Below are 14,867 nucleotides of genomic sequence, written 5' to 3'. Positions count from 1 at the left end.
CGCCACCACCACCACGTCCGCCACCACCACCACGTCCGCCACCACCACCACGTCCGCCACCACCACTACGTCCGCCACCACCACTACGTCCGCCACCACCACCACGTCTGCCACCACCACCACGTCCGCCACCACCACCACGTCCGCCACCACCACCACGTCCGCCACCACCACCACGTCCGCCAGAAGAATGCCAGGAGAATGCAAACAGTGTGCATGTAATGATAAGGCAGCTAAGGCTTGTGTGGTGGATATGAGTCCCATTGAGTATGCTAAAGGACCTTGGAGGTGGCTAGGAATTGAGGTTATAGGTCTGTTTGGGATTTTGCCAAATACGGAGGCGTGTACTATTGTGATAACTGACAATTTTACAAAATGGCTGCAACTGAAAATGGTGATGGATAACTACCAATCATGTTATAGTTTCTGGATGATGTTTTTTGTTGAGAAGGGATACCAGAGGAGTTAGTGACGGACAATGGGCCCCAATTTGTGAGCAAATAATTGGACATATTTTGACAAGGTGGGGTATTTCACATAAAGTGTGTTAAATTATCACCCTCAAGCCAGTGGTCAAGTGGAACGGGTCAATAGAGTTATTAAGGAATCTCTTCAACTGGCTATGAAAAGTGGATTGCCTTGGATGAAAGCTTTACAGGCTACTTTGGTGACATACAGGACGTCACCTAATCTGGTTTTTGGGTTATCTTTGTATGAGAGGAAAGAAACCTGGTTTAAAGTTGATGCCTTGGTGGTTGAGAGGGAAGAATGTTGATGAAGGATGAAAAAAAAAAATCAAGATCAGGAAGCGAGTGGAGATTTATCAGAAGAAAATGAGAGCTAGGAGCTCTAAGTCAACATTTGTAAACTCTAGATTGAAAATTGATGATTTTGTGAGAGTGAAAATAGCCGCTAAGTCAAATACAAGGTTTGCTAAGAGGTCTTGATTCCATAAGAGTAGTGAAAGTGTTCAGGAAAGCAGTAAGAGTGGCAGGTGGCACAATATGGAACCTCAGGAGAATTTCTTTGTTTAGAGGGGAGTTGAAGACTAGCCAAAAGTCATATGGTGGTAGTGTAGATGGTTCATATTTTGATGTGAGTGAAGAATGTGATGATAATTCTATGGAGAATTTTGAAAATATGAATGGATCTCAAGTGTCTAGTGATGTCATTCATGGGACAAGTAGGCATGTGAAGGGAATATTACCATCTACGTGCTAGAGAGGTGTTGGTAGCTAGTAAAAATAGCAATGAAGTTCATAGGAGTGGGAGAGCAAAGAGTTACAGTGAAATTAAGGGATTTTGTACAGTATTGATTGTGGTTATTTTTCACTTCGGGGACAGGTGCAAAACGTTATGGCCTTGAATTTTCATAGTTGTAAATTATTTATATGAGCTTCTTATACACAACGTTATATTCATTGCTCAAAGCATTCATTTTATTGTAGTAGTACTTTTAGGCTTTTTGTTTGTATTTGCGGGGAAAGGTATGCTGCGTCAGTTACAGCTATAATGGGCTTGGATTTCTTCATTGTGTAGAATGTTGGGGGTGGAATGTTGGTGGTAGAATGTGAATGGTTGGATGTGGGCATTTAGAGTTCAGTTTGGTGGATGTTAAGCTGCTCTGCTTAAGCTTAGAATAAACTGCTTTCTTTTACGTCTAAACAGTTCTACAGTACAATATTCCTTGATTGGGCCATTCTAATTCTGATCTAATTGGTCCATTCTAATTCTAATGGACAGAATAAAAGAGGCAGGTTAAAGAGGAAAAGCCGTGGAAGGGTTTCCTGCCCTTCAGCTGTTCATTGGTCTCACCAGCTTCATACACATCTCACTTCCTTCCTACAACATGCAGCTCCATCTCTTTTATCTACTTTCTTTGTTCAAGTGTATTGTCATCTGATACGAAACTCTTAGTCTGACTGATCTCTAGCTATATCATTCAAGAAGCCTGGAATCTGGTAATAGAACAATTTTCTCCTATTTGTGTTTAGATTGCTCAAAACGTAATCCTTCTAAAATAGAGCTTTACACGTCTGGTCCCAAACGAATTCTTTGAAAATCCGTACTCAGCCATCTTCCCTCGGCAACAGGTCTAGCTCGCCATCTCGGCCAAAAACGTAGGTGCTTCATTTAATCAAGAGCGTTATGCGAACCACATCATTTGGCATTCACTAAAGAGGGCTATTTACATCTCTGAACATTCAGAAATTATTTCCTAATTTTCAATGGGTGTGGGGATTCTCGTTTTAAAGCTTGAAGTAAACAAAGTATATTTGGACTACATTGACTTTGGAGAGTGACAACTTCTGCGCCCCATCTTCTCCTTGACCTACCTTCTCCCAAACACATCTGGCACATCAATGGCTGCCAGTGTCTAAATTTACTTAAAAACCAATTTTGCACTACCGGATAAGGAATTGAAGATAAAATGTTCCTTTGTCAAAACCTCAGCACAATCTCCACTCCATTATTGTGATGTCATCCAACATATTACAACTAAATACCCACAAAACTAGAAAAGCCAATTCATAGCCAGGATTCTTCCATGCACTGATCTCTCACTTGTGAAATTATTCCTTTACCCAATGTGGTAACAGTGGACAAGTGCTCCTTCCAAAACACACCAAGATCAGGCTATTTCCTTTCATGTTTGAGGCTCACTACTGAGCCCTACGCACACTGATTGCACCATGATAATTTATGATAAACACATGCTTGGTAAATTCATATACCATTATATACCTATATTGAATGAAGCCTTGCCACTATGTACACAAAGCATTTCTCTCTAGGCTGATTCTGCAGAGATGAGGCAATAATCCTGCTACACATGACAAAGACACATCATAACTGGCTTGATATGTATAGAGTGAAGTGATGAAAGTTGAATGACAATGTGCATAAATAGCAAGGCTGGCGCGAGTGCGCAGCGGGAGCGCCGCCGGCGTGCCAAAGGCAAGCCCGTCTGCGCCCGGCCAGCGCTCAGCGCCAGGAACCCTGCAAGTACTTGCCAGTTAAAACCTTCATCATCAAATACTCCAAAACAGTGTTGCTTGATCTAAACACGGGGGTCAAAGGTTCAAATTGTATGTGCCTTGATCTTAACATTAAGCCTATATTGTTTTCAATGACCTGTCCGCATTGCAATGTGATCTTCCCAAAGGTCCATTACCAAGCCATCAAGCATAAGATGGACACCCAGGGAGTGTCTGTGGGGCATGAAATGCTGGCTTTCACTGCACCCTGCTGAATTCTAGATCATTGGTCAAGCACAGCATGGAACGTGCTAGGCTTCTTGAGGACAGGGATATAAAACTGGTTTTTGTTACAGAAACCTTGACTGACGAAGCGTCAGGGCCAGACCTGGTGAAAGTCACTCCTACCAAGTTTTCATGCCAGACCATGAACAGGCCTCATAGGAAAGGGGGTGGACCGGCAGTCATCTACCCTAGCTCAATGAAGACGGTCTTTTGGTCCGCCTCAAACTCAGCTTGTGATGCCCTATCCTTTAATCTCACCCTATCACACCACCACACCTTTAAAGGTATCTTACTTTATAGACCACCAGGAGCCAGGAATACCTTTAATACATCTATTAGTAATCTGCTGGAAGATAGAATCTGTAAAGACGCTTACACTATCCTCGGGGATTTCAACTATCATCTGGAGGTTCCCTTGGAACCAGACACAGTGATCCTCATGGACATGATGAAGAGTGTAGACCTCCAGCAGCATGTAACTGGCCCAACTCATGTGATGGGACATACCCTGGATGGGATCTTCTCAAACCACTTGGGTCTCCGATTTACTGAGGTACTGTCTCTTGTTTGGACAGACCACGCTGCTGTTCTATCTGAGATCTCTCTAAGGGACCAGCACGTAAGTGGGGCACGCTTTAAGAGGCAGGTAGAAGTCAGAGCTTGGAACAAAGTGGATGGTAATGCTTTTCAGACTCTCCTTAAATCTACCTCAGACCAAAGGTTTGGGGGGGCCGGAGGTAGGGACTATTGCATATACAGAATGGTTGGAGAAAGCTTGCGGCAAAATAGCTCCAGTAAAAACCTTCTTTCCCAGAAGAGCACTCCCCTCCGCCCCATGGTTCACGGCTGAACTAACATATTAAAAACTCAAACGTAAACGAGTCGAACGGAGATGAAGGAAAGAATATATGGCAACAGAGAAGATGGCCTATAAAAATAGCCTTGTGAACTATAAACAACTCCTGTTCAAAACCGAACAAAGGTTCTTCAACAACCAAATTGACTTGGCAAAAAACTCGACAAAAGATATTTTTAGCACTGTTTCCAGTTTGGCTTCACCACACCCAGCTACGGTTCAGTCGAGTCAGGAGCTCTGTGAGGACTTAGCTAAATTCTTCCTGAACAATGTAGAGACCATCTTTTCTGCGTTTAACAAGCCAGACGCAGTGGGGTGGGGTGGGACACAGCTAAAGAGAAACAGAATCCTTTGACGGTGTTCCCCTATACTTTTGATACGTTTGAGCCACTATTATTGGACAAAACTCGCAGCCTGCTCATAGCAGTTAGTTTGGGGTCACCTTATGACCCATGCCCGGCTGAAGTGGCCAAACTAGCCATGGAACCAGTAACCCTTACACTTCAGCCGATCTTTGATGCAATGATGGAAACAGGATACTTTCTCAAACTATGGAAGGTGGCTTCGATTCTGCCCCTCCTGAAAAAGCCCAGTCTGGATTCCGAGGACCTTAATAGCTTCTGTCCGATCTCAAGGCTCCCTTTAACGGCCAAAATTATGGAGAAAGCTATGAACATACAACTTAGTGCTTTTCTTCGTGAATCACAAACCTTTGATCCCACCCAGAATGGTTTTAGAAAGGGACTTTTTACGGAGTCAGCCCTCATCAAGGCCACGGATGAGATCAGGAGGGCAGTGGATCAAGGTGGGAAGGCCGCCTTGATCCTACTGGATCTCTCTGCAGCCTTTGATACGGTCCATCATGATCTACTGATGGACTGGTTAGGGGCATGTGGAGTCCAAGGGAAAGCATGGAAACTCCAGTCATTTTTACCAGACAGAGTACAAATTGTATCCCTGGGAGGCTTTCAATCAAAACCCTTCGTATTAACATGTGGTGTCCCTCAAGTGTCATCGTTGAGCCCCACATTGTCTAATTAATATGGCTCATCTCTGGCTCCCATCATTAGCACGTTTGGTTTTGGTCTCACCTCCTATGCGGATGACACCCAAATTGTTGTGTCTCTGCTTCCAGGACAGGAGGCTGGCATAGATAGGCATTTCCAGGACTGTATGGGATCTGTGGGCAGCTGGATGGTGAAGAATTGCCTACAACTGAATGCAGGCAAGACGGAAGTCAAGCTATTTGGGAATGACGCCAGTTTTTGGACCCCAAATTGGTGGCAGTCTTCTATGGGCCCTCCCCCCATACCCGTGGAAAAAGTGAAGAACCTGGGAGTAATAGTAGACCAGAGACTGAATTTTGGGGACCAAGTAAATGCAGTTTCTTCCTCAACTGCTTATGTTCTTAAAACAGTGAAAAAAATACTTCTGTTTTTGCCAGCTGACAGCAGGCAGATGGTGGTTACTGCACTAGTCCTGACAAAGCTGGATTATTGCAACGGTCTCTATTTAAACATTCAGGAACGCTTTATGAACAAACTTCAAAGGCTACAAAATGCGGCGGCAAGGCTACTCACGGGAACACCTAAGTTTGCCCCAATCTCTAAAGGAATTTAAAAATTACATTGGCTCCTGGCGAGGAACAGAGTACGTTTTAAATCCCTGTGCATTGTTTTTAAAGCACTTCAAGGAGTAGGACCTGACTACTTACAAAAACAGTTTAATTGGTACATACCGAAAATAAATTTACGTTCGCTTGGAGCTAAGCTTGTTAGTGTCCCAGCCACAAAATAGGCGTTGTGGGGTGACCGAGGCTTCATTTTTGGGGCAGCCAAAGCATGGAACGACCTCCCGGTTCATCTTAGAAACGCAACAGACTTGTTGGCCTTGAGGAAGGGTCTGAAAACATGGTCTTTTGATAAGTAACTGTGCCACTCTTGTACGACGGATAGGTAACTAGCGCCAGGACACCCCTGGGTAATCGCGTGCTTAATAAATATCCGTAACATAACATAACCACCTGCAGGAGATCCTTCTCCCACCTCGCCGCCAAGACATGGAACATCCTACCAGTGAGCCTACGACAGACCCAAGACCTGCTGATCTTCAGGAGGATGCTCAAGACCTGGCTGTTCGATCAGTAGCGTCTTGAGACCCTCGCGGGTATGTAGTATGCTTTACAAATGATTGATTGACATAACAGGAGAATTACGATTAGGAAGCGACGCTAAAGTAAACTGAAAATTGTTAGATCCGAGGTTGTGCGATATATGTAGAGAAGATCAACCCTCACAAGAGAGTTTTATAAAACGTTAGTTGGAAATGTTACAGTACAAAAGATATAAAAGTAGGGGCTAAGTTATGACAAGCAGAGACAATGTGAGTAAACCTTTGTAGGAGTTGTTATAGAGGTTATAAACCACAGAACTAACAATCAGCTGCAGTTGAGTTGCATGCGCTTTTCTCACTTTTAAACTATAGAAGATGGCTCTAAACCAGAGTCTCACATAAATGAGAGGGTCCCCTTTAACACCAAAGGAGTAGGGCACCAAATAGACCTCAGTCAAAAGAAGTAATCCCCCTTGGGTAACTTAAAACACCATAGCACAAACACTCAAGCACAAACATATCACCACCACCAAAGGGCCAAGTGTGAAGCAATTAAGATAACAAATATATTAAAAATAACCACACAAGTGGTCACACACAGAAGATATTTTCCATCAAGTATTAAAAAATGTTTATCAAAATAAAACATCATACTTAACATATAATGCAAGAAAAAGGTAAAAACTGACAAATCAGTGCAATATCGGGAGAATCTGCAAGAAAAATATTGCTAATCATACAAAAGGCAAAATCATCAGATCAAGATCATTTGTCAAATATTTGATTTTTGTGCACATAATTTAGTAATTACAACAAATGTTTCAACAATCTCGAATGTGCCTTTTTTCCCATTGAGCATCGAAGCGTTTCGGTGGATGTTATTGTTTAAACGCCACCTTCTTCAGGACAAAAGTGATATCTCGCACCCTCAAACAACACATACCCGCTTTCATACGGAGAACATACTATTAGCTTATATCAATAAATAACCACAATTAGAAACCTTTTAGAAAACTGAATTAGAAAGGCAGGATTAACCTTACAGTGGACATAGTCTATGCATACCTCACTTGGATTCTGGACATTATCTATGCCCTGGTACTGCATACACACACATATACACAGGCACAGTCATGCATAAATCCCAATGTTGGCCCCAATAATGAATGCCAGCATACAAGTACCTTTTCTATATCCAAGGTGTTCTTTAAAAAAATGCACATTCGAGACTGTTGAGACATTTGTTGTAATTACTAAATTATGTGCGCAAAAATCAAATGTTTGACAAATGATCTTGATCTGATGATATTGCCTTTTCCATGATTAGGAATATTTTTCTTGCCGATTCTCTGATTTGTCAGTTTTTAACTTTTTCTTGCATTATAGTTATGTATATTTTATTTTGATTTATAAAAAATATATTTGATGAAAAATATCTTCTGTTTGGTTATTTTTAATAAAATATTTGTAATCGTAATTGTTTAACACTTTGCCCTTTGATGGTGGTCGTATTATGTTATGGTGATATGTTTTATGTACTTGAGTGTATGTGCTATGGTGTTTTAAGTTACCCAAGGGGGATTACTTCTTTTGACTGAGGTCCAAACCAGAGTCCACAGTATCCATCTGTAGACTATAGAGTTGTTCTCGCAAACCTTTTCTACAATGCTGTAACAAAACAGTTCAGAAAGAATTGCTTATGGTATCAAGTTGAATGAAAGGAAATGGTGTTATTGTTATCAAATGTGACAAGCCATATGGGACTTATTTGAGCAATACTGAAGTTACACCAATCACAACTTATTGGTAACTATCTTGGAGAGTGCAGGAAGGAAAAACTTGAGAAATAATCCAGGCATGCTAGTGGTTGAGATGGCAGTTCTTTTAAAAGTGTTTTTTTGGTGAGGTTTTATTTGCACCATTGGCAATTAGGTTGAATTTGGCTGAGAGGCCACCTGAAAGACATTTACGAGTTCCAAAACATGATATGCAAGGCAAAGGAATATATTTCGGTGAGAACAATATTAAGACCAGAAAGGAAGACTATGCATCTTATGCACAAGGTACTAGGGATTCAACACAAGGCTATCTGCCAAAGATACAGTCTGCTAGCCAGATGCAACAGAGCAAATTGATTCTTTTATTAAACATTATTGTGAGTACCAAGTGATGATTCAACTTAAGGATGACGTTTTGCCTCACACTGATAATGAATGCAGCCATTTTTAAGAAGATCACGCCCCCTAAACTCCTGTATGCCATGCAAAACACCGATCATCTGCTCTCCGAGGTGGTGTTCACCGAGTTGGAAACGGATATCCGCTCCCTGCTGTGGATTGGCAAGCACTCGAGAACAGCCCTCTTCACTCTTTAACGTAATCCGTACAATGGGGGTTTTGCTCTTCTGGGCGTTCTGTCCTATTACTGGGCGACTCATCTAGTGGCGGTGAACAACTGGCTGTTCACACCCCAGGATCATTCCCCCCATAGGCTGGAATGTAGCCAATCAATTGCTTGCTCTTGTCTTCACTTCCTCTATGGGGGGGAAGGGAGTGTGGCGACTGCTGCCAGCGATGCAAGTGGCGATAGAGGTCTGGCGGAAAGCTACTGGATGAATAGGATGGGCAGGCAAGTTGACCAGAGAGAAGCCACTCTGGGAGGGAATGTGGTCGAAGAGATTGAAAAAAGGGTTTGGAGCCTAGGACCTCTTGGGGATCTCAAGAGTGGGGGGACCTCCTTGAAAATGGTGAGTGAGTACCGTTTGCATCACTACGACGGGAATACTCTGTGTACACCAACCAATTTCTGAAATATTCCCAGCGGTGCCATGCCTGGAGGGTGGAGGACATAGCGCCATAGGATCTGCTAGAATCCTCCCTATTCGAGGGGCGACTTCTAAGAGAGAAGTTGTCTTCCAAAGGCATATCTGCTACATATAAAACACTTAATAACCATAAGCATGATAGGTAGCTCGAGCTCAGGGAGAGATGGGGTCTGGAGGAGGAAGACCTAAAAGATGTTGACTTGAAGGCGGCTTTGATGCACCCGTGGGTGGTGGGAATAAAATCTCGCCTTTGTGTAATACAATTGAAAATTCTGCATTTAGTGTATTATGATAGAGTAAGACTACATCACGTGGGTCGGGCATCCTCCCTGAGCTGCCCCCGATGTGGGGGTGGAAGGGAGCGACATTCACACACATTGGAGCTGCCCGGTTGTCCATGGATACTGGGCGCAGGTGGTGAGAGAACAGACTTCAGTGATTGGTGAAGCCATCCTCCTTGACACCAAGTATGTTCTGTTGTAAATACCAGGACATGTCGAGATTCCTAGGGCTTAGCTCTTGTTCGGCAATTTGGGGTTGGTGGTGGCTAAGCGCAATGTGGCAAGACACTGGGGTGTACCCAAGGCCCCGACATTGACGGAGTGGAAAAGAGGGATGGATCTGTACATGGCATCCGAGAGGGTCACATATACGAGTAGGGGATGCCCACACAAGTTCCACAAGGTGGGGAGTGGATGATTAAGACACTAGGATATTCCTCTTTAGAAGGGGGCTGCGACTCCCTGGCACAGATGATGACATTGTGAAAGATCCAACAGCATCATTGTAACCATAACAGTGATCTTTTCGATATGTGGTGCGTATGGGAGAGGATGTAGCCTTATGGCTAGAGCGGTCGACCTCAAAGCGGGGAACCAGGTTCGAGTCTCGCCAACAACACTCAACATCCTGTGATTCTTGGCAAATCACTTAATCTCCCCGTGCCTAACAAAACTGAATGTGTCCTTGTTTAACGAAACTGGTGCTCATGTTAAGCGCTCTGATACCCGATATCTTCGGGTCTAGTTTGCGCTATATAAAACTCAACAAAAAAAATTGCCCTTCTGTGACAGTTTGGGGTGTGGGTGAGGGCCTACTCTTTTGCTTATTTGTTGTCAGGAGAATGTTTGGCACCTTAAGTTAAGTTTGCTGCACTTTCTATGAAAGGTGTTTAAAAAAAAGATGATATTTTACCACTAGAGGTGGCATGGGATAATTCCATCAATTCTGTATACAGCCAGAATTGCTATGACGATTTGGTTTATTAATTCCTTGGCTGACATAATTTTATTTATTTATTTTTATGTTATTGTTTTATAGAGCGCAAACTTGACCTGTAATGGTAAAACATCCTCGTCGCCAGCTGCAACAGAGCATCTTTTAAACCATCTGAAAGAGTATGGCAGAGCTAAATAGTAGAAGGATGGAATATCATGAAATGTATGCAGATATAAACAATCCAAGCCACACAGAGATAATAAACTCTTTGCTCCTATGCAAACCCAATAGCACTTGACCAAAACTACGGAAAAAACAGGCAGTTAATCCATATACCACATCCGTGTGGAGAATATGCATATTTGTCACAGGGTGGAATACACATAAGAGAAACACCAGCCTCACTAGAACTTGCTGAAGGAGAAAATGATGCATAGCTGGAGCTGTGAACCCAGCATGTCCTGAGGATAGCACAAAACCCACCAGTGGCTGGTCAGGTGTGACCACCTTTCATGCATTTAGTTCATAGAATGATTCTCTGCCCACACGAATAAAACAGGCACTGGCAAAGTCAGAAAATCTGCTTTAATGTACTAACGAGCAAACACAGACAAGTGCTGTTCGCATGTTTTACCACATTAAGAACAAAGCTAATGGCTTTGCTAAAGTTTTTATAGCATATTGACGCTCTAAGACTACATAGTGAAAGGACTAGTACTACATTTGTATACCACACATCAGATTTACGAGAGCACTGCATGCCGATCTAAGCACCAAACGACATTCTTTGAAAAGCAGTGCTAGGGCACACTGTTATTCAAGTATGACAAGGAAAAGACAGCATTAGGGTAGTGGTGATCAAATATTGCAAGCATTTTATGCTGCATGAGGCGTAGTGTTGCATTCTATGAGCACTGAAAACTGCAACTTCGAAAGCCTGTAAAATCCGCAGCCAGAGGGGTGAGAGCAGAACATGTAAAGTGACATGTTTTGTCTCTAGTCATTAAGTAGCATGGGCACCACTACTGGCCACTCACTAGGAACCATATGGGGAAATGTGGTGACTAGCAGAGAACTGTTGCCTGCCATAGCCTACTATATAAAATTAAAACAATTAACAGCTGAAGGCGAGGACATTTTTCTCTAAGGTCTTAGATGTTTTCTGTAACTGTACCAGTGAAAGCAAGAACATATCGAACATTGGCAAAGCCAATAGGGCTCGCCTATGGGACCTATTGACTTGACCAATGTTTTTTAGCAATCCTGCACAGCAGACTGGACTGCTGTGCAACATGGCTTTAAAAACAAGCATTTGCAATGCAATTGGTCTCGCATTTCTGAAAGCTAGAGCTGCTTTTCGTGTTGAAAATGAAAACGAATCCCGGGGGCACCAGCATGTCCATGTTGGGGTACGAGAGATTGTTGAGCCATGTAAGATTTACAGTCTTCGGGTACTGTTTCACTGGAATCACACCCACTCTCATCAAAGCTGGGGTGCAAGGGGCCTGTCACACAACGGATTGAGGTAAACGGCACACAGCAGCCTCCTCACTCAAAAGCACATAGATCGGATTGAACACTGCGGTGCCTTTGTGCTCTGAAGTAATAAAACATGTTGACAGAACATGTGGTGTGCAACAACTGCTGAAACTCTACACAACTGTAAGGACTGTTTTAGGCTTATGCTTTTTACCTCACGCAACGTGTTTAAAGTTCCAAGTGAAAAGCATTTTAAACAAACTAAAAATCTGTGCTTAACACAGTGTGCCGCCCGACTTGTATTTTGCTGTTTCTGTCATTGCATCCAGATATAATACAACAAGTAACATCATACCTACAACAAGGCCGGACTATTGGCTTGTTGTACATTGTAATGAATATAACCTAGTCTGGAAGACCCCACGAGCGTTTCACAATCCGATCATGAAATGTACAGTATAATGTACCGTTCAAATTAGAGCAGCGGTTTAACGTCAGGCGGAAAACTCCCCTCTAGAACTTTTTAAGGCTCAGGCTCGTGTGGTGCACCTATGCATTTAAGGGTCATGAAATTTTGAGTCCGTGTGTCTTTCTAAAAAGTTATTTTCGTAGCCTTCTAGGGTGTGTAACATTATGGGTGGGGTCCTACTCTTGAACGCGAGGGTAACTTGCCTTACCTTGGGCTCTCGCCCGAGGGGGTACCACCAGAGCCACTTTTCCTGCGGTAACGAAATGGTGCACAGGCACAGCCAGCCCCGCGGCAACACCACCAAAGGTGGGTTTGGGGAACTGTGCTTTACTGGGCGGGGCGGGACATGCCGGGGCGCTAAAGCGGAAAGAGCAACCATGCGTGAATGTAAGAAGCCGCCTTTCTGTATAGTGCGAAAACGAGAATCTCGTAATGTGTTAGCGCTTTGAAACCGTAGTTGTGGCAGAATTCGGTTACAAAGTACAGCCTAACAGTAGGAATAATGTAGACAGCGTGTGTACTACAAAGTATGTTTTATTATTGGAATGCGTTATTTATATTATAATTTCACATCCAGAAAATAAGGTACAAAGTAAATCAGTAAAGCATTTTGATTTTGCCTCATGTCGCAAGTCTTTCCTTAGGATTCAACGAATATTTACCATTATTAAAATGGACAACTCATTCGCCTGCCCGTAGCCGAGGTACCTCGTCCTTTCTTTATGTCTGGTCCCGCTTCTTAGCGAGTCGCTCAGACTATCGGTGTCGATTCTGTCCCAATCTGCTCCGGAAACGCTCTCTCTGTGACTGTCTCGCAGTGTTTCTTGTGCGTCCGCCATCTTCGAACGTGGTGTCGCGTATTGTCATTTGCCACAAGTGGCTGCGAAAATGAAAAGAGCGGCGAGCTCGCTATGTGTCATCCGTATTAGGATTGCTTCTCGTTGATGTTTTTGCTAAAAAATTATTTCTTGTGTTCTTACTTCTGCTGGGGCCGATCAGTTTGTAATTTGGTAGTAACAGTGTCCCGGTCCAATACATTTAACCGGATGTTTTTTCTCTTTGACGACTAAATACGAACCAATAGTTGTAGGACTCTAAAACTAAGCACAGATATCGATACGTAATTTGTAGCATTTTACCCCCACGGGCAGAGACCGGTCGTGCGTTTAATTAGTATTTTTATATTTTATGACTTTGTATCTCATCGGGGAGTTTTGCGAAGGACGTGTAGGATTATGGGAATATACGAGTGGATATGGGAAGAAGTGTGTTCTTAATTGAGCTATAAAACATCCACTTCAGATAACCATTGTACAATCGTTGGCATTGTAGGTTCGTAAGGCAAACGCGGACTCCTCCCCTCACATGTCAGGATGGCCGAGCGGTCTAAGGCGCCAGACTCAAGAGCTGACTCTTCCCACCAGCTGGGTGTTCTGGTCTCCGATTGGAGGCGTGGGTTCAAATCCCACTTCTGACAATAACTTTTTGTGTCATATTTATATTTCGATACCTCCAGTTTACTTACCATTCGAATGGACTGTGAGAGTACATTTCAGGGAGCAGACAGATGGCAGACTAAAGAGATTTATTTCCTTGATACTCCACCCCGACATCCAGGGTTCAATCAACGGACACATCGCAGAAGTTGGAACTAAACTCGAGGCTCTGATTGGTGGGTTCCACTGTTCCAGTGGCGCTTAGAAGCTAAATATATAGTGTTCTGGGCTGTTCTGCTCCAGGCGAGCTGTGGACCGGAGGGGCTTTAGAATGATAAAATTCAAGTCCATGAGCTATGTGTTTTTGTGAATGCCCCATACACCTTATCTAAGTGTAAGCAGTACAAAAAAAAAAGAAAATCTATCGCCCAACGTGGGGCTCGAACCCACGACCCTGAGATTAAGAGTCTCATGCTCTACCGACTGAGCTAGCCGGGCTGATGGGAGTGGAGAAACATATCTTTTTAATTGAGTAAGTATTCTGTGGTGTTGCTCCTGTTACGGTTGTTATCCATGTTTATTATTTAGCGATTTATAGAGCGCCTGGTGACCCGTTACATATAAACATAAACATGTGTTTATGTATTTACCCTCATATAGGTTTCTATTTCTGTCCTCAAGTTAACACCATTGTAACACCATTGTATCTGTTTGCTTGCAAATATTCAACTGGCAATTTATCTATGCATGTCTGCGTGAACTCAGAAAAAAAACATTTTGTTTTCTAGACAGATTTATTGTGCTGATAGAGCGCGCGGGTCACCCGACCAATAATTTCGCCACTTCTGGCTTCGGGCCCATATATTTCAAATCACCATATACATTGATGAGATGACCCACGCTCTGCTATCAGGTATTTGTGAGTTCCTTTCGTTATTCTTCAGCGTACCCGACTTACCATCCACCGACACGGGCACCTATGACCACAATGGATCAGGGAGCTAGCTGTAAAGGAAAAGGCAGCAAAATACAAACCCAACGAATAATATTCAATACCTTTTGTAAAATGACCACGGACAACTGGAAGTTTTAAAGTCTTTATCTAATTTAGTAAATTTCAGAAATAATCAAATTCACAGTAATTAAGCAATCGATAATCAGAATAACAGAAAGTACATAGCTGAATAGCAAATAAGTCAGAGCAACCATT

The 14,867-nt window shown here is 43.0% G+C and overlaps 1 protein-coding gene and 2 non-coding genes across 8 annotated transcripts in view; 1 reads left to right on the top strand and 2 right to left on the bottom strand.

The window, feature by feature from the left end:
- Window positions 1-12,610, bottom strand: part of LOC144756143 (uncharacterized) — a 435,391-nt gene extending 422,781 nt beyond the window's left edge. For 3 of the 6 annotated variants that reach the window (XM_078645710.1, XM_078645717.1, XM_078645716.1), the window contains exon 1: window positions 12,430-12,545. The gene's annotated coding sequence lies outside the window, so the exon portion shown is untranslated. Of the gene's footprint in view, window positions 1-12,429 lie in introns of all 6 variants that reach the window. The other 3 variants (XM_078645718.1, XM_078645715.1, XM_078645713.1) reach the window with 2 other exon arrangements.
- Window positions 12,611-13,588: 978 nt separating this feature from the next.
- On the top strand, window positions 13,589-13,698 carry TRNAL-CAA (transfer RNA leucine (anticodon CAA)). The gene is made up of 2 exons: window positions 13,589-13,626; window positions 13,653-13,698. It is a non-coding gene; the product is annotated as a tRNA-Leu (tRNA).
- Window positions 13,699-14,082: 384 nt separating this feature from the next.
- TRNAK-CUU (transfer RNA lysine (anticodon CUU)) lies at window positions 14,083-14,155 on the bottom strand. Its single transcript has one exon. It is a non-coding gene; the product is annotated as a tRNA-Lys (tRNA).
- Window positions 14,156-14,867: the final 712 nt, after the last annotated feature.

Source organism: Lissotriton helveticus, chromosome 5_1 (assembly GCF_964261635.1).
Source record: "Lissotriton helveticus chromosome 5_1, aLisHel1.1, whole genome shotgun sequence".
In the NCBI taxonomy this organism is placed as follows: domain Eukaryota; kingdom Metazoa; phylum Chordata; class Amphibia; order Caudata; family Salamandridae; genus Lissotriton; species Lissotriton helveticus.
Note: the sequence above shows the minus strand (reverse complement) of the source record. Positions and strands in the feature narration are given on the sequence as shown.